This window comes from Phoxinus phoxinus (genome assembly GCF_949152265.1).
Source record: "Phoxinus phoxinus genome assembly, chromosome: 24".
Classification (NCBI taxonomy): domain Eukaryota; kingdom Metazoa; phylum Chordata; class Actinopteri; order Cypriniformes; family Leuciscidae; genus Phoxinus; species Phoxinus phoxinus.
The window spans coordinates 20,225,633-20,249,991 of NC_136899.1; the positions used below are offsets into that span (position 1 = coordinate 20,225,633).

The 24,359-nt window shown below is 38.7% G+C and overlaps 1 protein-coding gene across 1 annotated transcript in view; it reads left to right on the forward strand.

The window, feature by feature from the left end:
• The first annotated feature begins 7,323 nt into the window (after positions 1 to 7,323).
• Positions 7,324 to 24,359, forward strand: part of myo3a (myosin IIIA) — a 114,409-nt gene continuing 97,373 nt past the window's right edge. Inside the window, exons 1-2 of the mRNA XM_079601218.1 lie at positions 7,324 to 7,463; positions 11,346 to 11,447. The gene's annotated coding sequence lies outside the window, so the exon portion shown is untranslated. The remainder of the gene's footprint in view (positions 7,464 to 11,345; positions 11,448 to 24,359) is intronic.

Sequence of the window (24,359 nt, forward strand, 5' to 3'; positions counted from 1 at the left end):
CCTGAGAAACGGCTAATGTACCTGCTGAAAGAAACGCTAATTCCAGTTTGTCAATATTGTCTGGTTTCAGCTGGTTTAGCAGGATGAATTAAAGCTAGAGTAGGTAATGTTGGAGAGCTAGCCAGATTTGAAAGTGGCACCTCTTCTAAGCTCCGCCCCCTCCTGTCAGTGCTCCGTCCAAAGCTACGCCCCCCCACAAACATGAACGCGCATCCACATTTAGAGTCAGCTGCATGTACCCATAGACATGTATAGAAAGGCTAGATGGCTTACCGGCGCTGAGAGCCAATGGGACCCGACGACGTCACACGTACATCTTAGGACAGGACCGCTCGTCCAGTTATAACATTAAAGTCTATTGTGCATGTAGTGCTGAAATAACTATATTTTGCTCAATTTTCAACCGATTTTCAAACGGCTTGGTGTGTCATAAACGTCAGGGATGTGGCTATTTAACTGCATACTTGTGAAAAATTATAGCCACGGAGTTTATTAAACATCGGCATCAGCACAAATCATAGCCACGTTAATAAGGTTTGTAATAAACCAAACCGTTTGTAAATCCGTCAAGAATTCAGCAAGTTACGAGCATTTTAGTTGGCGTATGTCACTCACCTTCCGTCCACAGCAGCAGGGAGCAGCAGCGCAGTCTCCTGACCTAAGATGGCCGCCAAGTGACGACACAGCTGACTCCGCCTTGAGCCATCTAGCCTTTATACATGTCTATGCATGTACCTACCAGTGATGCGCGGGTTGATCCAAAATGAGCGGGTGCCAGTGCGGTTACGAGTCATCCAAAAATATTTTTAATGATATTTGGGTCGTGGTCGGTCGGGTCGTTTACCTTTGTAATTTATATAGTACTAGACACAATGTTCTATGATATACATAGGTCTACACTTATCAGAATGGAAGGACCATTTCACCCAGTATAAAAAAAAATGTTTCTGAACAGGATTACCAACCCTAACTTTAAGATGGGGTTTTGCCACTTCATTAGCTGGTCAGGCTGGGAGACTAGCTGAACACCATCTTAAACCAGCTAAGCCCAGCCAGTCAACTTTAGGCTGAAGTTCTACGCACCTAGTCTTAAAAAAAAAAGTTATGACAACAAAGTTATGAATGAATGACATTATGTAATGAATGTTAAGTAACCTATTAAAAATGCATCACTTCATTTTGCTATTTAATCAGTCTCTGTTTGATAGCTTATAAAAAAAAATCAAGACTACAAACATAAAGACAATGTAATGTATGCTTTCCATTTGTGGATAAATCGTTTTTAAATAATATTTGTGTAGACATGCATATTTTAATAACGGCTATTTCTTTCTACCATAAGCGACATTCAAAGATATGAAAGTTACTCGGACAGTCACTGGTCGTCACCATAGACTGTAAAAAGGCCGTCACCTGTGATATAACTTACAGAAAGGGTCTTGACTTGAACTAAATGTGCGCATCGTTTTGATGGGCGAATTCAAATGAACAGAACACATCCACCAACACAATAACTTCCTGTTAGGTTACTGTTGAGAAATCACGCGCGAACTCCACGCCTAGACACTAGAGGGCGCTGTGATACCTCTGCTGGATCAGCTTGTTATCAAAACCTCTAGTGGCAGAGCCGTTAAATATCCTGTGGTGACTAGATGACAAGACCGCTTGCTTGTTCTTTCTGCACTGAATCAGAAGAACTTTGTTTAGCGGTAAGTGGGAAGCTAGACAAGAAACATACAATGTTAAATGCAAATTATGTCATAATTTAGGCATACTCACGTCATTCCAAACCTGTATTAATTGTGTTTTAATGGTGGACTGTGTTTTGAAGTACATTTAAATGTGTTCTAACGTTTTTTTTTTTTGTGGCATCTATGGTTCAATGAAGAACCTTTACGGATTTTTTCAATGCAACAAAAGTTTGTTTATATTGAAAAAGGGCGCTTCTAAGAACAGTTTGTTGTTCCAAAAGTGGATCTTATCACCTGTCAGAAAGTTGGTCGTAACAGTTAACGTTACATGTTTATATCACTTCTGTGGCATCACTGTGTGAAACCTCACTTTGGGAACCTTAATTTATGTAAATCGCTCTAGTAGGCCTATGCTTGCTCACGCTAATAATTTGTTGGAAACCTTTTACCATGTCTTCATCATTTATTTGTGCTACATTTCAAATGCCCTTTATGTTGTTTACCTTTGCCCCAGAATTTCAATCTTAAACCATGAAAATAAACATCATTATAAATACTTTTTTATCTATCAGCTAATGTTAAACCAGGGTGAAATATTGTTGGTATTTTTTTAGTCTGACATTTTCACAAATTACGACTCTGACGCCATTTCCATGAAGCTTTTAGCCCTATAAAGTTGAATCAAAACTTAGTGTACTTATTTACCCATTAGACAAGAAGAACATGAGATGAGACACGTGATGTGTGAAGAGAAAACGAAGAAAAACACAGTAAACATCGCTTGTGAACGGAATATTATATTCTTGTAGGGAAAATTAAACTGTCTTTGTGGCTGGAATGCTGTATTGTCAAATCAACATCCAAGACAGCTATCCATATTATATATAGTTTTATTCTGTATACATCTACTCTAGATGTCTATATACAGCTGATGTCTTCACCAGTAGAATGAGCCCCAGATGAAGGTTCTTGCGAGCTTGTCTTTGGGCAGCAGGGAGTGACAGTTCGGCGTGTTTTCACTGTCTTCCTGCTGTTTGCCGTTCAAGTGGAGTGACAAATTAGCAGTGCAAAGCCATTATAGGCCTCCACTGTGGCTGTTTATCTTTCTGTGGGACTCTGTCTTTATCATTCACACACTTTTTCTCTCGGCTTCCTGTCTATCTCTCCTTCCAGTTTGTCTCTCTCTCTCTCTCTCTCTCTCTCTCTCTCTCTCTCTCTCTCTCTCTCTCTCTCTCTCTCTCTCTCTCTCTCTCTCTCTTTCCAACAAAGCATTGCCATTGCAGTCATTTTTGATGGGATGACTTCCGATAAATAAACAGGCTGAGTGTGTGAGAGTGTGTCCACCTGCTGTCTTTTCAGAGCTGACAGCTGTAGTCCTCTTGCAGACGGCTGAGGGAACCGGAGGGTCTCGCTGAAGGGGACGCCATGCTTTGAGCCTAATGGAGCCTGAAGCATCATAACGGACGTGACTGGAATGAGGACCGACCGCAGCTGCGGCAACGAGGTCCTGTAAGTGACGGATTTCACAGGGTGGTTTCGTGCGAGCTGAATGTGTGGCAGGTGCAGTGGCATGATTTTGAGCCAGAGTTCACCATCCTTCCTCCCAAAACTGTGCTTATGTAAGATCCCAAACACTTGCTGAATAGAGCACACCTGCAGGCTTATTTGACCAGATGACCAGTCATGACCACTATATTCCCTGCATCTGTCAGGTTGTTATGAGAACATGTTTTCAGCCAGGAGCAAAACTGCCTTTCAGAACTGCCTCCCAATTTTAATTTTCTACAGTCATTACAGTAATACATAAAATATGACACAAATCCCATCGAGTAACTTTTAATAGAAACTTTAAATTGAACTGGAAATCTTAATCCATTGTTCTGATTATGGTGCTCCTGTTAGTCTCCTTCAGTATACCAATACAATACAATTGTAAAAGCCGCGCTATTTTGGTCCAATGAGGGTTTCCAGTAGCACGGGGAAGGAAGCGCGTGTTCTAGTCTTTCCAGCGTTTTAAAGGAATTTTGGTTAAATAAGACACATGTTCTCAAATGCAATTATCTCGTTTTAATCTGACTCCATGAATTAAAAAAAAGTTCAATGTGCAATAAGGTTATGTTTACACTTAAATAGTTACAGCATGGATGTAATAAGAATTTAAACCAATTTTACCCAGCATTTAAATGTAAAATGTTACCTGAGAGAGAGAAATATAAAGAGAGAGAGAGAGAGAGAAAGAAAGAAAGAGAGCGAGAGAAAGAAAGAGAGAGAGGGAGAGCGAGACTCCCTCCACCCAGCTTCGCATCCAAAGACCAGAGGCAGAAGAACCATTACATCCTGTTTTGACACTTCCCCAACCGTGTGATTTAACAACTAGGTGTGAGATATTCAAACTGACCAATCAGAGCAGGGATGTTCAACTTCAGTCCTGGAGGGCCACTGTCCTGCAGAGTTTAGCTCCAACCCTAATTAAACACACCTGAACAAGCTAATCAATGTTTTCAGGATTACTAGAAAAGAGCTTTTGTCAGGGTTGAAGCTAAACTCTGTAGGACAGTGGCCCTCCAGGACCGAAGTTGAACACCCCTGAATCAGAGCATCACAATTTCCCCCATTGTCCAAAAGCTTTGGCCTACAGGCCCACATCAGTCTTAGCACTGCTGTGCTGGAAATGTCTGAGAGAAAAGCAAGTGTCTTTGTTGGTCGGAAACAATCTTGGATTATTTCCAACCTTACACAATACTGCAAAAAAGTGTGCAAAAAGCTAAATGATAGGCTACTTAATCATTTATATTTTTGTAACACTTTATTTTAAGGTGACATAGTTACATGTTACTATGTGTACATACTAATAATAACCAAACCCTAACCGTAACTCTATAGTAAGTAGCCTAAGCCTACATTAAGTAATATTACTCATGTACAATGTAACTGTTACCTTAAAATCAAGTGTAACCAATATATAATTTTTAAAGTACATCAGTTGTGGGAAAGTATCCAATTTCAAATTTCAGAGGTAAAAGAGGTTGTTCAAATTTGCATGTTTATTTATCCACTGAAAAAGTTAGATTTTATTTAATTTACGCGTCATTGATGTTACATTGATTAATGTTGGCAGAATATTTAGTTCACACTTTGCATTAGGTTCCAATTTTTCACTATAAACTAACTATTAACTATGACGTTTGCCTCAATAAACTCCTAATTACTGCTTATTAATAGTTAGTAAGGCAGGATTATGGGATGTAGAATATGGTCATGCAGAATAAGGCATTACTATGTGCTTTATAAGTGCTAATAAACAGCCAATATCCTAGTAATATGCATGCTAATTAGCAACTAGTTCATAGTGAGAATTGGACCCTAAAATAAAGTGTTACCAATATTTCAATTTCAAAAATGATTTAATGGTATAATATAACTGAAAGTCTGCTCGAAGGTCATATTAAATGTTACCATGCCATCATTATATATTTTTTTGTTACAAATTTAGAATTTTTTTAAACATTATTTTTACACTATTTTAGCCCACGACTGCTGACGGACTCTGCCCTATTAGCTTAGCTCCTCCCCTTAAGTGAGCTGTTCACGGTCCACCATGTTTATCTCCTCGCCAGAGCAATTTGCCTTTGGCTAAGCCACGCCCTAGAATGTAGATTGACCAATCACAGCGCAGCCAAGAACGAGCTCCCACAGCAGTCCGACACTTGTTCACAGCGCTCCATTGTCTTTAACACAGGCGTCTCATATTTTTGGTCTCGGCAGGCTATTACTGTCGTAGTTTTATCAAAAATATGGTTAAACGTTGTGCCTGGGGCATTTGTAACACAGATACGCGTTTCCCAGAGAGGTTGGAGGGGGGTGTCCGTTTTTTCCCCTTCCCAAAACCGAAGTTAAATACTGACAAGTGTCGTCTTTGGATTAAACTGTGTGGACGTCCTCTCAGTCAGCGAAACCCCTCAAGGATCAACAAGCACACTTTTGTGCTCTAAGATACATTTAGCTTTTAACCTTACTGTGAAGTTATACTAGTTAGACAGTTTTGAGCTGTTTAGGTTATGATTTCGGTTCTCTACCCTAATTGTTGATACGCTAGCACACGCTGCTAATAAACACAACTTTATACTCGCGTAGTCCGTTTGCTTTGTAATAACGATTATAGAAGTGAATAGAGACCTACCCAGCTTTGCATGAACAGTGTTGCTCTTTGATATTGTTAGTCCCAGCCTCCGTCTCGATTAGGATATGCAGTGGTTCATTTTTTGACTGTGATCATTATGTTTTTGCCTCTATTTGGATGGCTTGTTGTTGCTTGCGTTTCTCTGGTATGTCTTGAATAAAGCCTTCAAACGCATACTGCAGCCCCTTTTGCCTACTTCTATCGGACACTTTATTTGCTGCTTTATAAAAGTTTGATAAAATCTCAGCAGGAAGAGCTGTCACAGCATAAGCCGTGTCGATACCAAACCAGAGCCCAGATGAAGTTGACGGTCATAGCAACAGTAACTAAGGGGGGCGGGGCTTAGCCAAAGGTGAATTAATAGCAGCATTCAAGTAAGACATGTATTATTATTAAAGCTACTAAAGTTATTCAGTCAAGAGAAGTGAGGTAATTTCCGTTTTTCTTTTGTCGTTTGATTCATATTAACAGCAGTAGGTACTGTATATTACGCTGCTGGCACTTTAATACACAGATCTAATATACACGTGATTTCTTTACTTGCTGTTTATGTTCACAGACATAACTGACTGTGTTTATGTGAACTGTATGTGTTTTCGGCAACCTAGTGTGCATGAAGAACTGCGGACACGTGAGCTTGATCGCGATAGAGATGATAATCAAAACCAAACTGATGTTTTCGTTTTTGTCAGATTATCTGAGGCACGAGCCGTAAACGGCCTCTTCTGGAAAGCAGGGTGGGGAGCAGTCGCTATTTGCATTTAAAGATACATGCACGAAAACAGCATGTGCTTACTTCCACTCAAAAATGATTAGGATCAATAAAGGATCTGTGGGGTATTTAGAGACAAGTGAGACTTCTATTATATTGTGTAAAAAGGGGCATAATACATCCCCTTTAAACAGCTTATATTACATTCCATCATAAAGATAACAATTACGCATTTTAAGAACTATCAACTAAACAATAATAAACCATTTCCATATGTATTTTGTGAAAAATAAAATCACAAATTGCAAATGAAATAATTTTTATATACAGTATCAGTATGTAGCCCTATATATATATATAGGTGCCAGAAAAACAACTACCGGTACTCTTTATCAGAGAACTAACCAGACACTTGCTTTTCAGAACAGACCATCCAGTATATAGATTGTTTAAGAACTGATCTTTAGAGGTAAAGTAAGCCCTTGAAAATCAAATTTAACATCAGATTTATTTTTTCTTCTACCAAATCACCCCGCAGTATGGAATGCAGTGGGATCGTGTTGTGTTTCCTTGCACTCATCGGTTTGGTTTGCTGTTTTTGTCCAGCACAAAATCTCTCTCTGTCATTTGCAGCTATTGTATCACATTCCAGTTTGGCTTTGGACCGCCACACCATCCTCTAACATTGTTCGTGCTGTGTGTTTGTGCCACAGGCTGTGCGACTGGTGTCTTAAAATAACCAACACACCATTCTAAGTGGGTCAGAGCAGGAAGTGGATGCCAAAGGCCTACACATGAACCAATGGACATATTGAGCTACATCCTGGTCATTTTCCCTGCAAGCAATTGTGAAGAATGATACTGTGTCTGGTTAATGCAGGTCAGTGGATCACACTTACATGATAACAGAAATAAACAGTGGACAGCTATGGATACTGCTCTGTTTTTGACATTGTAGCCATCTTAAGGGTACACTGTTACTTTTTTTGTAATTAGTCAATACATCATCAATCCTTCTTCCAAAACCAGATTTGTCTTACCCTGATTCACTATGGTTAGTCTAGTATATGTTTGTATACTTTAGACTTGATGGGATTGATTTTGCGGGAAATTGCACACATACTTCACTCGCCCTTGCGTGTCTCGTTATATACAGTGCCTAGAATAAGTGAACACACCCACGCTAAAGTTGTCTAAAAAGAGGAATAAAAAAATCATCTTTCGGGAATTGATCTTAATGCCTTAATTAAAAAAATTAGGAAAACTCCAACCTTTAAAGACACCAATTTTTCTTTGTGAATGCCTCTATGGAAATGTAACATAGTGGTGTCCTGACTTATGCACCCTGTATTTTAAGGAAGAACATTTATTTACGATACATTATTCATTCACAAAGAAAATCGGTGTCTTCCTCATTTTTTTAATTAAGGCATTAAGATAAATTTCCGAAAGATGATTTTTTTATTCCTCTTTTTAGTCAACTTTAGCATGGGTGTGTTCACTTATTCTAGGCACTGAACGTAAACAGAAAAAAGTTGCTCCGGTGTTAAGAGTATATTCAGCTACTGAAATATTTAGTTCCACTGGGTGGCGCTTTTATGTATATTCATGATATCCTCCTATTGCGGGCATGTACTTGAGACAACTCGAAAACTAATAGAACTGAAAATATTACTGCACGCTCGCTCCTCAATCGCAACTGTTTTATGGGTTGTTTCGAAAAGGTAATAAAAGTTTAAATGTTAAGCAACAATAAAAAAAAATATTTTAAAACAATATGTGAGTTTCTGAGATCATTTTTAAAACAGGGCCTTGGCACTCAATGAAAAGAGCCTCCTTGTATGTCCAGATCACACACTGCCAGAGCTACCAGTTACTTCAGCTCTCACATCCAGTCTGAAACAAACAGCGACTTTACAAGATGATGAGTATAATGTGGAAACATCACACAAGCAAAAAAAGCTTATGCTTAACATTGAAAATAAGAGAATGTCATGAATATTCATGAAAGCATGACCCAGTGGATACAAATATTTCAAGAACTGAATATATTGTAACACCGGCTACTTTTGCGTGTATTGGGTGGGATTGGCATAGGTTAGACGAACAGAGGAGAGTTTCGTCTGCTGACAAAAAAAATTAACAAGAAAAAAAACTGATTGGCTTTTTGGAGATGACGAGAACTGACAGATTTGTAAAAGCGACACGGAGATTACGTTTTTATTACTAAACATGCGAGGTAAGGTATTTTATTGATAATTTCTATCTAAAGGTGTGTGTGATACCTCTATCTAAATTTTGTGTGTGTGTGTGTGCAGTATGTAATCTAAAAAGACAATTTGGTAGCACTTTATTTTACATTCCTGTTCCCCATGTACTTATTATAGTAATTACAATAACTGGGTAATAATAACTAGGTAACTCTGAACCCTGAGTAATCTATTATATTGTATGTAGTATGTTCTCTCTCTCTCTCTCTCTCTCTCTCTCTCTCTCTCTCTCTCTCTCTCTCTCTCTCTATATATATATATATATATATATATATATATATATATATATATTATTAGAGAATTAGAGTTAATTACAATAATAAAGTTCATTATTGTCCATAATGTAATGATAAAAATTAAACTTTCATATATTTTAGATTCATTGCACACCAACTGAAATATTTCAGGTCTTTTATTGTTTTAATACTGATGATTTTGGCATACAGCTCATGAAAACCCAAAATTCCTATCTCAAAAAATTAGCATATCATGAAAAGGTTCTCTAAAAGAGCTATTAACCTAATCATCTGAATCAACGAATTAACTCTAAACACATGCAAAAGATTCCTGAGGCTTTTAAAAACTCCCAGCCTGGTTCATTACTCAAAACTGCAATCATGGGTAAGACTGCCGACCTGACTGCTGTCCAGAAGGCCATCATTGACACCCTCAGGCAAGAGGGTAAGACACAGAAAGAAATTTCTGAACAAATAGGCTGTTCCCAGAGTGCTGTATCAAGGCACCTCGGTGGGAAGTCTGTGGGAAGGAAAAAGTGTGGCAAAAAACGCTGCACAACGAGAAGAGGTGACCGGACCCTGAGGAAGATTGTGGAGAAGGACCGATTCCAGACCTTGGGGGACCTGCGGAAGCAGTGGACTGAGTCTGGAGTAGAAACATCCAGAGCCACCATGCACAGGCGTGTGCAGGAAATGGGCTACAGGTGCCGCATTCCCCAGGTCAAGCCACTTTTGAACCAGAAACAGCGGCAGAAGCGCCTGACCTGGGCCACAGAGAAGCAGCACTGGACTGTTGCTCAGTGGTCCAAACTACTTTTTTCGAATGAAAGCAAATTTTGCATGTCATTTGGAAATCAAGGTGCCAGAGTCTGGAGGAAGACTGGGGAGAAGGAAATGCCAAAATGCCTGAAGTCCAGTGTCAAGTACCCACAGTCAGTGATGGTCTGGGGTGCCATGTCAGCTGCTGGTGTTGGTCCACTGTGTTTTATCAAGGGCAGGGTCAATGCAGCTAGCTATCAGGGGATTTGGAGCACTTCATGCTTCCATCTGCTGAAAAGCTTTATGGAGATGAAGATTTCATTTTTCAGCACGACCTGGCACCTGCTCACAGTGCCAAAACCACTGGTAAATGGTTTACTGACCATGGTATTACTGTGCTCAATTGGCCTGCCAACTCTCCTGACCTGAACCCCATAGAGAATCTGTGGGATATTATGAAGAGAAAGTTAAGAGACGCAAGACCCAACACTCTGGATGAGCTTAAGGCCGCTATCGAAGCATCCTGGGCCTCCATAACACCTCAGCAGTGCCACAGGCTGATTGCCTCCATGCCACGCCGCATTGAAGCAGTCATTTCTGCAAAAGGATTCCCGACCAAGTATTGCGTGCATAACTGAACATAATTATTTGAAGGTTGACTTCTTTGTATGAAAATCACTTTTCTTTTATTGGTCGGATGAAATATGCAAATGTTTTGGATTTTTGTTTTTTCTTTACTTTTTTGCCAAAATCATCAATATTAAAACAATAAAAGGCTTGAACTACTTCAGTTGTGTGTAACGAATCTAAAATATATGAAAGTCTAATGTTTATCAGCACATTAAAGAAAATAATTAACTTTATCACAATATGCTAATTTTTTGAGAAGGACCTGTATATATGTGTGTGTATATATATTAGTATAGTTCATATTATTTAAAAATAATGAGATTTTTTTCACATTACTGTAAAGAGAGCTATATGATTTAAATGGACTTATTTATCATGAAAATCATAGAGATCCTAAAATCATTGTTTCTTTCTGATTTTTGGGTGAAATATGCCCTGGACGTTCCTCAATTATTTTCAGACACAAGGGGGCAGACATGCATTCTGCTGTAAAAACTGAATTGTTACATGTCTCCATGGCATATGCAGACATACATGATTATTGTGGTTTTGGGGGTTGTATTTGTAGAATATGAGTCAATTGTTGGGCTTGGACTGAAGTCAAACTGTGAGATTATGTGGCTCATCTCCTGTAATCATGTAACTTGCATCCACAAAATTCAGTGTTGACGTCGTCATTGAACACAAACAAAAGCACATCAAATATTAACTCATTGTCTCTAGCCATAAACCACCAATGGAGCTAAATATGTACCAGAGAATGCCTTCAATGTCTTATACATATTAAACAATTAAACTACGTATTAATAAGATTTAATTGCTAACCAAATCAAGCCAGTAAACCTCACAATCTCTTTTTAATTTCAGATTTCTGGGTGTGTTGTTTTATCAACAAGTCTGCAGGTACTGACATCGCTCACATGTTCTCCATCTGGTTGGCACTGATAAGAACTTCCAAAGGGCTTCTGGGTAATAGTCTTCACTGACTTAAAAAGCTGGAACGTAATGTATTCTGGTTGAGATGGCCCTGCCGGCAGCCTGCGTCTCCTGCCCTGAACAATCAGCTGTGAAGTGTGCGGTTGTTAGAGGCGAGCGTCTCGCTGAGACTCATGATTCATACTGCACCCCCATTTCAGAGAGAGAAACAAAATGGCTGCTTTCAGGGCCAGAGGGGGAGCCAAAAATCTTCACAGCAAACTGAAAATTGCGGCAGAGGTTGCATGGAAAAATACTGTTTTACATTTACAGATTAAACCACTTCAATTTAGATATCATGTCGGTTTCTACTGGAACTGTTATATGATCAAATATTTGCATACATGACGAAATGTTGATATCACTAAAGAACATGTCTGGGTTATGTTTCAATGCAAAATCAAAAGAACAAAATAAGAAATTATACTTTGCTTCATTAAGAAAATGAAGCCTGTTTTTGCATCGTTTGCATTTTCATAACCATTCGGCACATTTCCAAAAAGATAATTGTACATTATTCAAATCGCAGTTTAATTAAAAATGTATTACAGAAATGATGGTAACTATCATTGCAAATAATAATGAAAAAAACATTACACCACAGTAAAACCGTAATGAGAATATGCGGAGACAGTTTTTTGCTTTCATGGCATGTTTTTGATAGATTCACCCATTTATAAATATGTCAATGCATTAATATACATGCAATATACTAACTGCAAGTGTATTCGGTGGTCATGTCTTCCCTGGGTGGAGTCTGTAACCATGCTCATGCTCAGAGGCTTGCGGGAGGGAAAAAGGACACAACCTCTATTTTCTGGGTCATGAGCTACGGTTTATGCCCCAGGAGTCAACTTCGGAAGGTGCATGATGGGATGCCAGATTGTATAGATATTACACGATGGGAGGCTGGGGGGGGCGTATATCTGGAATTTTCCAGAAAGTCTCAGTAACTTTCCAGGCTTCATAGTTGAATTTTGTATAACAATGTATAACACTTTAAGGTTGAGCTACTCTCCTACATTAGCATCCTATAGATTTAAATGTATAGTTTGTATCACATTTTGGTACAAAAAAAAATATATATATATATAATATAGATTTATATATAATCGCAAAATGAACGCACTAATTTTTACAGCCCTAATATACAGTATATATAACAAAGAAAAGTTGGATGGTTAGTATGCAACAGCAGTGAGAAACTCTATATTGGTGCAGTGTGCACATGTCAAAAAATGTATCCTGATTTGAAGCTTGTGACATAAACGTGCACATCAATCCGATCACTTTATTTATTGTTCATGTAAACACTACGTTCGGATTCATCAATCAGAATTAATTCAGTTTGAAGCAAAAAATGTCCATGTAAACGTAGCTAATGTTAATAAAAGAAAATCACTTCCTTAACTGAATAACTTTTGTAGCTTTAATAAGGATTAATCTATATTCAAAATCTTAAAGCAAAGCAAAAACATTGAACATGATTTTTCTTTTTTGCATTTTAGCAGGGCAGGTAAAAATCAGCAGAAAAAAACCTTAGTGTTGAGCCCTGATATATTAAAAGCACAGCTACATGTGACCGTTATTACAATGGATTTATGTGAAGATTGTTTTAAGTTCACTTAAATGAAAAGTTGTTCTATTTTTTTTAGTAATATAACAACTTTCAACTATACAGTAATGTTGAATGGCTATAATTGAGGAAAAAAATCTATTTAATAGAGACATCACTATCAGTGCTGGTATCATTGATACTGGCCTTCATTCATAGTGCTTAGTAAAAAGATACTATTAATCACATATTAAAAAGATTCAATATGAAAGGGTTACAATATAAAATATATGAAAGACTTGAATGTTAGTTTTGATTCATCACAATTAATTACAGAAAAAATGTCACAAATTTGTGTGTGTGTGTGTGTGTGTGTGTGTGTGGAAAGCAATGCTTACAATCAGCAAGACAAAAAAGCAGCAAAACGCCCCTTTCCACCTCCTCGACCCAGTTGGCTCCAAGCGCTATGACGAAAGACAGAACCGACGTCAGCAAAGAAGTACGTAGAGAGATCTCTCTCAGTCCCCCCACTTCTTTTTTTTTTTTTTTTTTTGTCAGACACATTTTCAGGTTTCGTTTCTTTCTTTTCTTTTTGCAACCCAGCCCTTTTTTTACTATACGTGCTGCATTGTGCTCTGAAAAATATCGCCTGGTGTTTGGCCGCCTTGTGTTCTCTCTGAGGATTTAATGACAGGGAAAATTAGAGGACTGAAATTATGTAAACTGCCGGTCATTATCAGCCAATCACAGCCTGTCATATCAGCCAAAACAGATAGAAGGGGAGCAGAGTGGTAACCAATGGAAACACGTTGGTTTGTGCTAGTGTACATGGTGGTGCCTTAAAACTCAATGCCTTGCAATGAGGAGCGATGGGATTTCAGTGATGAAGGGGCAATGATTTGCTGTTTAAGCGATCCATGATCCTGTTAATGGTCTTCGGAAAGCATAATCGTGCCCTTTGCGAGGAAAAGGGATAAGCAGATGCCATATTCTTTACTTTCTCTCTCAGTTTGACCCTTACGATAAGCTTGGTTAGTGACACGACGATGGGCTCACCTGTTCAGCCACAAAGGAAACGTCTGCTGTTTGGGTTCTACGAGCACTCTGGCAGCATGTTCTCTGGGAACCAATTGGGGTACAGCATATAAAATAACATTTTCCTGGAGAAAGTATGATTGGTGCAAAACTCACTACTACTAGAGGGTGTTGCTAAAATGTGAGATAAGAGAAATGTGAGACGTGACAATAAAACAATGCAAGGTCTTTAGGCTTATGCTGCTGCCTTCACTTGCTGTCGGAAATTTCCTACTTCCCATTTCGGAAGTTGTGATTACGAGCTCGTTGCATTCAAGTGCTTTCTTGTCAGAAAGAACAGGAATCATGGAGGACACCAGGTTTATTCTTGTCTATATATTGGGAAAATCGTATTAAAGCCAAAATGGTATTTAGCATCCCATTCATTGACTACCATATAAACATTCCCCGCTCTATCTATCTCTAGCTTGCTGACGATTCTGGAATTTCGGTCAAATCAGGCTATTTTCGCTGTGTATAAAATATACAATACGCTTCAAATGATTATTCATTGGCCTATATTTAAATATGCACTAATTTTAATGACAAGACAAGGTGATGTAGCTGTTTTTGAAAAATAATAATAAAGAATAGCAGTCACAGCAGCAATCGTTCTCCCCTCCGCCATGTTTAAAGTTTATGGCCTGCCAAACTCTGAAATTTGGGTCTCAAAATTATCCCAGTGGGAAATATGAGTTGAGCAGGCATTCATGTCCAATTTATATTGGAAACTGGGACATTTTATTAGGAAATTTTAATTTACGATAATTCCAATAGCAATAGGCAGCATTATTTTAACTTGAGCAGCGCATTTTTAGAATGTCATGTCATGAGCAAGGCACTGAAAAAGACGAGAGCTCAACATTCAAAGATGTCTGTCCGTGCAATGTGCATAGATAGAAAACAATGGAATGCAAAAACGAGTTCTGTGTAAAGTTACACATTATGGGCCCTATTTTAACAATCTGAAATGCAAGTATCAAATGCGAAACGCAAGTAATTTGTGGGCAGATCCCGGCGCCCGACGCAAATCTAAAATGTTTTTTTCTGAAGTAGCTTCATTATTCATAGGTGTGGTTTGGGCGTAACGTGAAATAAACCAATCAGAGCGTCCTCTCACATTCCCTTTAAGAGCAGGCGCGCTTGTTCCATGCATAGACAGTATATAAAATGGACACAGCGACCCCATATAGGTTTCAACGGAGAAAAGTTAAGTCAATTAGAAGCACTCACTTCCTGATGGCTGGGCGAACTGCGCAGGCTCAAACTGAGCTTGACGACGTAGATGTGACGTGAGCCTGTCTGACAGCTGTAGGTCTTCTAGTAGCTGTGCCGAGAGAAATCTGAATTATTCCCTTCCGAGTCTCGCAGAGACGGAGAGCGTGAGTATTAGCTGTCCATGAGCTAGCAGCAAGAGTAATTTTATGCCTCCACGTCCCCCTGATTGCCTGCGAGCTTCTCCGTCTGTCTATATGCTCATTTCTCGACTGCGACAGAGAGTCGAGTGGTTATGACGCAAACGTTAGCCTATTTTTACAAAAACTGCTTCTACGGGGCCATAACGTAAGATACAAGGTAATGGAGCCTTTTATAAATTGTTGTGCTTCTTAAGAAATAAATAATGGACAAATGGAGTCTTTAAACGCCTCAGATGTAAAGTTATTCGTCAAAGTGACGCCAAAATGAATGGGAGTCAATGGAATGCTAACAGCAGGTGATGGTCTGCTACAATGGCGGCCCCCGAGGGAAGCTTCAGTTTCCGGCTGATGGATTACCCCCTTGGTTCCATGGCGGATTGCTATTATAATGGCGGATTTGCCAGCGCACACCAGGAGCGGTTCACAGCCAAGGAGACCGACGTTCTTGTCAGGGCCGTAAAATACAGAGAGGTGACATTGTATAGGGATGGGAGAAACCCACCCAAATAAGCTTCGGTTAAACAGGCGTATAATACTTTGTTTAAATGTGTAAACTAGATTTATGCCTATTTTTTTTCACATCTTCATGGACACAACAATGATTTCACTCGTGTGTTAATATTTTTCCTTGTAATAATGTATGATTTGCAAATATGAAAACTGCTGCGTCTGTTTAGATTAGAGAAACAAAGTGTATGCACGTTGTTCACACGCTACATAATGGCCAAGCACGCGCCCTTAAAATAGCATCTGACTAACGTGCATCGCGCCACTGTCTTTAGACTAGGTTTTTCCTGGTCAGTGGCAGAACTGTTTTCTCAAACTGCAAAATAGCACCAGGGAGCGTTTGCGCCGGAACACGCCTCCTCTTTTCGCTGAACCGCATTCCTCAAAATAGGAATGATACATGCGCGGGTGTACAAAGTTAATTGCACTGGGTGCAAGATAGGGCCCTATAACTCATTTTTTTGAGGTATTATTCAGGCCTGTAGCTAAAAGTGTGCAGGACGAGTTACACCCTGAATGCTGGTATGAGCAATAGTGACGTTTGCATTAGAACACCACTGATACTACAATTCAAAGTGTAACCTTTTGCTTTCAGTTGAAAAGACTGAAATGGAATATTTTTCTAGCTGTACCCATTAATGAGTTTGTTAGCATGGATACTATTTCTTTCCATTTTTGTGGTGTTTTCCATTGATCGTGTCATAAGCGATTACCTCACGGTGGCGTATCTGCAGGAGGGTGTAGTGAAATATAAACGTTAATCTGGCTAGCTGGCTGTTGGTCGTGCTCAGGCGAGGTGACGCAGACAGCTGAGAGACTAATCAAACCGAGGCTAGAGCTAGATGAGACGGCTGGAAAATCCTCCCTCAGGCCTGAGGGAAGCGTGAACCAACGAGCCGCTCAGCCCCCACACATTCAGAACGTCATTTCTTATGATTTACGCAACATTGTAGAGGTCCAGCAAAGGATGACACCCAAATAGTTGTTTTGATTGGATATCATTTTGATTATTCCTAAATAATTAATTGTGTTTGCTAAGACAAGCATCATTTTCCTTTTGCTCATACTTAGGGATAGATGTTTGTTCAAATCACTAACCATGAGTTCTGAAATTTGCTGTGTGCTACAGACATGAATGATATGTCAAATTGTGGGGCTTGTTGAGGAGAGGTTTGTTATTACATTTCTGAGATATCAGAGATCCTATTGGACAATACAACAGGTGAACAAATACCATAGACCCACAGCCATATCTAGAGACCAGATTATCATAGACCAGGGGTGTCCAATCCTGCTCTATTGGAGGGCCACTTTCCTGTGAGTTTTGGTCTAACACTTTTTGGAAATTTCTAGACTGCGTTCAAAATTGCAAAGGCCTATTGTCTGAGTTAATATTCCAATTATTTTGTCTGTGCTCTCACTATTCCTTAAATAATCCCTGTTTTAGCTTGTTCTATTCTGATTAATGTCTGAATCTTTGTATTGCTCGTAGTTTTCGTGTTTATTGCTTCTTTAAGATGAATCGCTTGTTGTATTCCTCATTTGTAAGTCGCTTTGGATAAAAGTATCTTCTAAACTAAAGGAATAAATGTAAATTGAATGTAATGCATATTCGATAAGGACTGAACTTTGCGACTACAGTACAGTATATAGTATTAATGTGTGTAGCATGAATAAAACCTGCCATGTTGTCATTGTCATGTGACTTCGTCAGTTGTGTCGCTTCAATGCCATTCACAACTCTCCGGTGGCCTCATGGGATAGTGTCCATCAGATGCACACCTCAGAATCTCAGGGGAAGTAGTAAGCCATCCGGGTACTTTTCGGCTGCTGTTTTCTGAATACAGTTGAATTCGGGCATACAACTGTTTTCTCATACTGTTTTTTAGCTACACTATATAGGGAAGTAGGCATATTCAGATTCAACGCTAGTAATCCTGAAGACCTTGATTCGCTGGTGGAGGTGTTTAATTACAGCTAGACCTAAACTCTATAAGGTGATCCTCCAGGAGAAATATTGGATTGGCGTTTGGAACTTTTACCAGTAAATAACCACCAAAATTACCATAGCAACGCTCTAGCAACCAGTTAGAATGGCATAACAGTCTAAAATAATCAGAACAACTTAGCAAACCGCATAGCAATGCCCTGGCAACCACCTACACTCTAGCATCATGGTGACGACTGGGCATGAAAACATGGGCAACATTGACTATTTGTTTTATTAATCTAAAAAATGTTTTACTGTTCCATTGGAGTTAGTCATATTGCAGTATTCATAAGGCTGGAGTAAGACTCATCCTTCTGGTGGATTAATATGGATAAAGTGTTATACAACTCTGAAGGCTTGATGAGCCATTTACAGTCTCTGTCAAGCGCCTCTCTCTGACACATAATGTCATCTCCAGCTATCTACTTAGTTGTCAGCTCAGTAGAAATGCAAAACCAGTGGTTATGAAACGGCATAACTTTTTTTGGCTTATGATTTTTGTTGTTGTTGTAAATAAATAAGTCCATTTTGAGAGCTCTTGTTTAAATTCACAATGACATTGGTTTAGTTATAGCACAGGAGGCCTACCTTCCAGCAGATTTAGCTCTAGCTGAAATGAAACACTTGAACCATGCTAATCAAGGTCTTCAGGATCACTAGAAACTTCCAGGCAGGTGTGCTGCAGCTAATCTCTGCAGGAAAGTGGTGCTTCAGAAGCAGGATTGCACACACCTCAATTATAGGCTGTTATTCTGGGAATTTTGCTGGCAATTCTAAAAGTAAAGCATGTTTAATCTTGTTTATGCACTGTTTTCTCCCATAAGCTGGACGTTTATTCAAATGCCATTTATTTGGGGATATTAAAGCTACAATATGTAATTTTTTTCGCAGCTAGGGGCTAACTATTGTGTTAGAGCTAACCTCTCACAATAACAGGCGTAGGTTGATGACACATAAGCAGAATTATGGAACTTGTCTTCATGCCGAAGGGTTTGAGAGGGTCTGATTATAATTTAACCAACAGTAATTCTGGATTGCGTCCACCAACAAGTAAATAGGAAATAAGCGAATCAGAACTGCGCGCCAAACCAGCAGTAGCCTATGTGCGCAAGCGTGAACCACTAGTGTTTCTGTCTCACTCTGGATCTGCCACTGCATCACATTTCTCTCTGCGTGGCGTGGAGTGTCCGTTTTTATGTCGGCTCTCATGTTAACTGGTTAGAACACACACTTCTCGAGCCGCGCCGAAAGCGCGTGCTAAAAAAATAGAACCGCAACCGACGCCTATTTTTCACGCGACACGCAAGAGTGTTGGAAGTTTTCAGACAAAATAGAAGGCGCAAATACATATTAATAAATTACATTTTGATGCTTGAAAGTCTCTCGGTTTTGACAAATGCATATATAATTGTAATTTAAAAATAGGCCTAATTATCGATTTTCAAATATTGCCCCTGTCAGGCCTACAGAACGAAATATTCTGTAACGTTAGCCTATTTTGCCGTCAATACTGCCGACGTTGTCTTTGCTGTATCAGGCTATATGTTTAACATCCAAATGTAGATGGTCTGTCGGCGCACAGAGCCACGCAGTCGCAGACAGCACGTGAAGTTCGTGAACACCGAATTCCCTTTTCTATCTTATCTATTTGTGTTTGAACAGACATGTGCACGAAAAAAAAAAAGCCAGTGTCCGTCTGGTCTCAACGAGTTTCCCCGTAAACGCAGTCAAAACGGATGCGTGTCATTACCAGTATTAGATACGTGCATTCGTCTTAAAGGGACAGCACCCAATATACCTGCAGCTGTTTGTGTCACCAAAGTTAATCAAACAACAAAAGAGAAAAAGAAAAATCACGTTTTGTCAAAATATAAACTTTATTAATACTTAATACAGTTAATTTACCTGAAAAACATAAAGCACTGCTTTATTTCTCGTGTATTTGTGTTTTATTGTATTTATATTTGTATTTTGTTTATTAGTTTCTATGCAGATGCACTAGACCTACCCTACACAATTACCCCAATTATCCTAGAATTATTAATTCTTTACAAAAAGAGCTATTCAAATCATAAGGTGAAATTGTTTTCATGAAATAGCAGTAATATATAGCCTACCGGATATTTGCCGCGAGACGAGGGCTTCGATTACCTCTCTCTTTTTTGACCATACATGTGTTTGCACCCCTGCTTAATATGTAGATTAAATGTAGAATTAATTTTGTACATAAAAGATGTCTATACATTTAGATTCAATCAAGGCACTGCACAATGACTTCAATCAAACCAGATCAAATGCAGTAAAATCCCACAGCCTGTGTCAACCAGCCTCACAATTGAAGGACAGACTAAATGTGGGTTTTCTTCCCTTTAGTGACGTACATCCGAGTTAAATGGATTATCAAAAATGAAAAAAATGTGGGACTTTAGTTTATGCATCGGTTGTTGATTGGATGGAGGCAGATCTAAATGCAAGCTTGAGGTTGAATCTATAAAAGGGGCAGGGTTTAAGCAGATGAAGTCTGGGGTACATCACCAGAGAGAAATCTTGAGAGTTATGATATATTGGTGAAAATTGTATGGCCAAATTTCGTTTCATTTCATTCATATGTATTTTTTTTTTCTAAATGCAGATGCATCGTTCACAATAAGATTGACTGTCGTGCATTTCAGACTATAGATATGGTTGTTTGCGTCTGTAATGTGAGAATTTGTAATCTAAAGATTTCCCTATATGCATATCAGCAAAAGATTCACAAGACCATTTTTAGCTTTACCTCATAGCCCCTGTTTACACCTGGATGTGAAGTCTCTTTCCATTTTCGACCACTTCTGCCCTGATTTCTTCAAGGGGAGGCTCTATAGGCGTGTAAATGTATGGGCTTTTTCAGATCTTTCGATTTAATGGATGATATATATCAATTTAAATAATTGAGTAACAGCCCTATACTAGTGTCTTATTAACTGAATTGATCAGTTAAACTTAAGAACTTATAGGCTACATGATGATGCATATAGCCTACTATTTAATAAGGTTTTAAAAAATGCCCCAGGAAATCAATTTATAGCGGAAATATCACCTCTTTATGGAAAAGTTTGTTGCTGTCAACATTTTTGGAAGATTCGTTAAAAATGCAGTTAGCTTCTGTGTACGGATCTACAATGCATGGCAAAAGACTGTAAAGTCACGTCCACAAACCTCTTGCGTATTGTTTGGTCACACCACAAGGTATCACTGTGGCCTCAAAGCTTCAGCACTGCCACTCTTGCTATGTCTGAGGTAAAACACTCATTAGCATACAAAGCAATAAATGTATAAATAAATAAATGCCTAAATTAATAAATGTATACATATATACATAAATAAATGTGGAAATAAATAAATGCATAAATAAATATATTATTTTCCACATTTTTTTTTTTTTTTTTCATTTAATTATACAAATAAGGAAATAAAAGTATAATTTTTTTTACAATTTCTTCGCATATTTATTAGTTTATTTATTAATTTATTCATTTTTAATTTCTGCAGGTTTGGTCCTCCATAGATATAAGCTCAAGCAATTTACATATGAATGTGACTGGAAACGACAGAAAAAAAATGCTGAGAGCAGCAGCTTTAGTTTCTGCTTTGACAGCCGCAAGATCAGCCGAACGCTGTAAGTGTGTGTCAAAAATCAGGAATGGTGCGAGAACATTGTGCTTAGTATGTTTTTTAGACTTAAAACCACACTTGGGTCTTCAGCTGATAAAGTTTAAATCCTGTCTGGATAGTGTGCATCCCATAATGTTTATGCGTTCGGTCAGTAGGCAGAGAGTAGGCGGTCTTTTGTGGCTGTTCGAACACATTCGACCACATGACGAAAGCAATCCGGTCAAATGCGTTTTTCGACCACCTCTGGAAATGGTCGAAAGTGGACAATCTCAAAACGCATTAGACCCCCCGTATAAACTATTGTAAACTAAATTTAGCGTTGTCTACTTGTGATCCGATCAACCAAAACGCATCTTTTAATACCAGGTGTAAACAGGGCCATAGATATTAGACAATGAGGTGACATCACTTTACCATAAAATATTCACACCAGTACTTTAGTGAGATGTGCTGCTTTCAACACCTGCTTTTAATGATCAAACATTGATCTAACATCGACAGAATGGAATATGATATGATATTGGTTGTCAAATTGATCTACTTGTGAGAATATGGATCGTATAAACCAGTACATCTGCTATCTCCAGCGGCAGCTGGGGTGAGTCATGCTCCAGTAGCCCCTCACAATGGTGAGCAGATTTAGCAGCGCTCCAGCAGGAACACATTCATCTCACGTCCCCCTGCACGACAATGGCCTCATCATTGGCCACATCAGTCTATTGATGCGTGCCTGCAACCTTCAGAGCCCATCAAACCTGCCAAGAGAATCTATGGCTTTTCACAAATCTTTTCCAAACACACTGTCTCTATCATAGCAGAAGTAAAGCAAATCCTCTCAAATATTTTAGAATTTCAGAATTTAGAAATCTAATGCTAGAGGCTGCGGTCTAACATCCTTGTTAGCACGCCCGCCTCCCAAGTTGGTTACGCTGGTTCGAATCACGCCCGGAGCGGGTGCAAGTATGACCACTTAGATAAGTAATGAGTTTCAAGAGTGAACACATTAACTTCCAAATGTCTCAATGGATTGGTTACAATATAGGCCTTTATTAGACTTTTTGGAGCCAAATGTTTGGACATGCATTATCAGTAAACCTATTAAGAAAGAAAAGTTGTTTCTCCTACACACAGAAATTAGATTAAGGGAAGTTCCTAAACCTAATTTTGGGAGGAGTGAAGCCATCTAATCTTTCAATTATCTGCCTGAGTATATAAGCAGTTGCTCACCTTGCTCCAGCGTCAGCTGTTTTGGCATCCCTCCACCTCCACCAACATAATTTAGGCATCTTGCTACCAGGCTCATCTTCCAAGCATTATTAATCCCACTGTGGGCTATATCTAAGCTTGAGTTGAAGCATGCTTCCTCTAGCCTAGTGGTTCTCAACGGGGGCGTTCAGAGACCAACGCGGGGCGTTGGAAGCAAGATTTTTGAAAGGGGGGCGTTCAGGTGATAATGGGTTCAGGTTCACAAGTTTAAATATAATGCAAATGTTTGTTCCTTTACTTTTATTCATTTCAAGCATTTAGTAATTTATTTTTTAATAAACCCTTTAAGTGGGCTATTTAAAAAGTGTTAGGACTATTTATATGAGAGTCTAGCCCCTCCACTGTTGCCAGCAAGCCAAATACGTTTAACCTTAATGGCTAATAGATTATATGGGAAAACAATCTTGTGAAATGGAATGCTCTCCACATTTTTTATAGCTTTCTTTACGTCAAGAATTGTTTCATTTGTGTCCTTTTTTCATTTTCATTTTTGGAGAAACATCATGGAGCAAACTTAAAGCTTAAATGAAACACTACTGAATGGCAAGAAATCTCGTGATATGTAAGAATGCCTGAGCAATGTTACATAATGCATGTTTTTTTCATTTTAGATTAGCTGTCCTTGTTTCCCAATAGGTAAACTTCTTATACTTTTGCACCGATCTGACATTTTATGATGGAGATGTTTTGAACGACAGTTATTATGGTGATTATCTGGTCGTGAGTCCAGTGTGTGGGCTAAGATGCTTTCACCCACAGAAGCCACTTCACTTTGAATGAGATAATTGTGTTAAAAGCAGCCACACATATCAAAATCGCTCCGTGCAGAACTGTCCAACCATGTCTGGAGACAGCTGCATTCACCTCTAGTAAGAGCTACACTCTATTTCCACCATAGATCCAAGAGATTTGATATCTTTCCAGGAATCCATCATTTTGTTCATTCAGTCTTCATATACTGTTATCTGGCAAAACATTGATCATCTTCACCATCACTGTTTACTTGTATTAATGTCAGTCAGAACTGTATTTTGCTGATTGACACTAGATTAATTGATTGTTCTGAACAGGATCAATTGTCCTTTTTTTTTATGTTTCCCAGAAGTTTTTATTATTATTATTGTTCAGATGTTGCTCTTGCATAGCTGGATAATAGAATGGAAACCTTAATGGAAGTTTATCTCAGATGTTTCTCCTAATATTTCTTTGTAGAAATACAAATAGTTTAGAGATATACAAATTAACACAGCACATATTTGGTCTTGAAGAAATATCTTGAGAAATGTTTGAGGGCATATTGAGATTGTTGACCTTGGCATCTTGGCACCTCTGAATGCATTTTGCAATATTGTTGAGATTTCTTCTGAATCTAGAGGAGATATGAGAGATTACTGGTCTTTTCTCAGCATCAGGGAACTTTAGCAAAAGTCTCAAATTGCTCT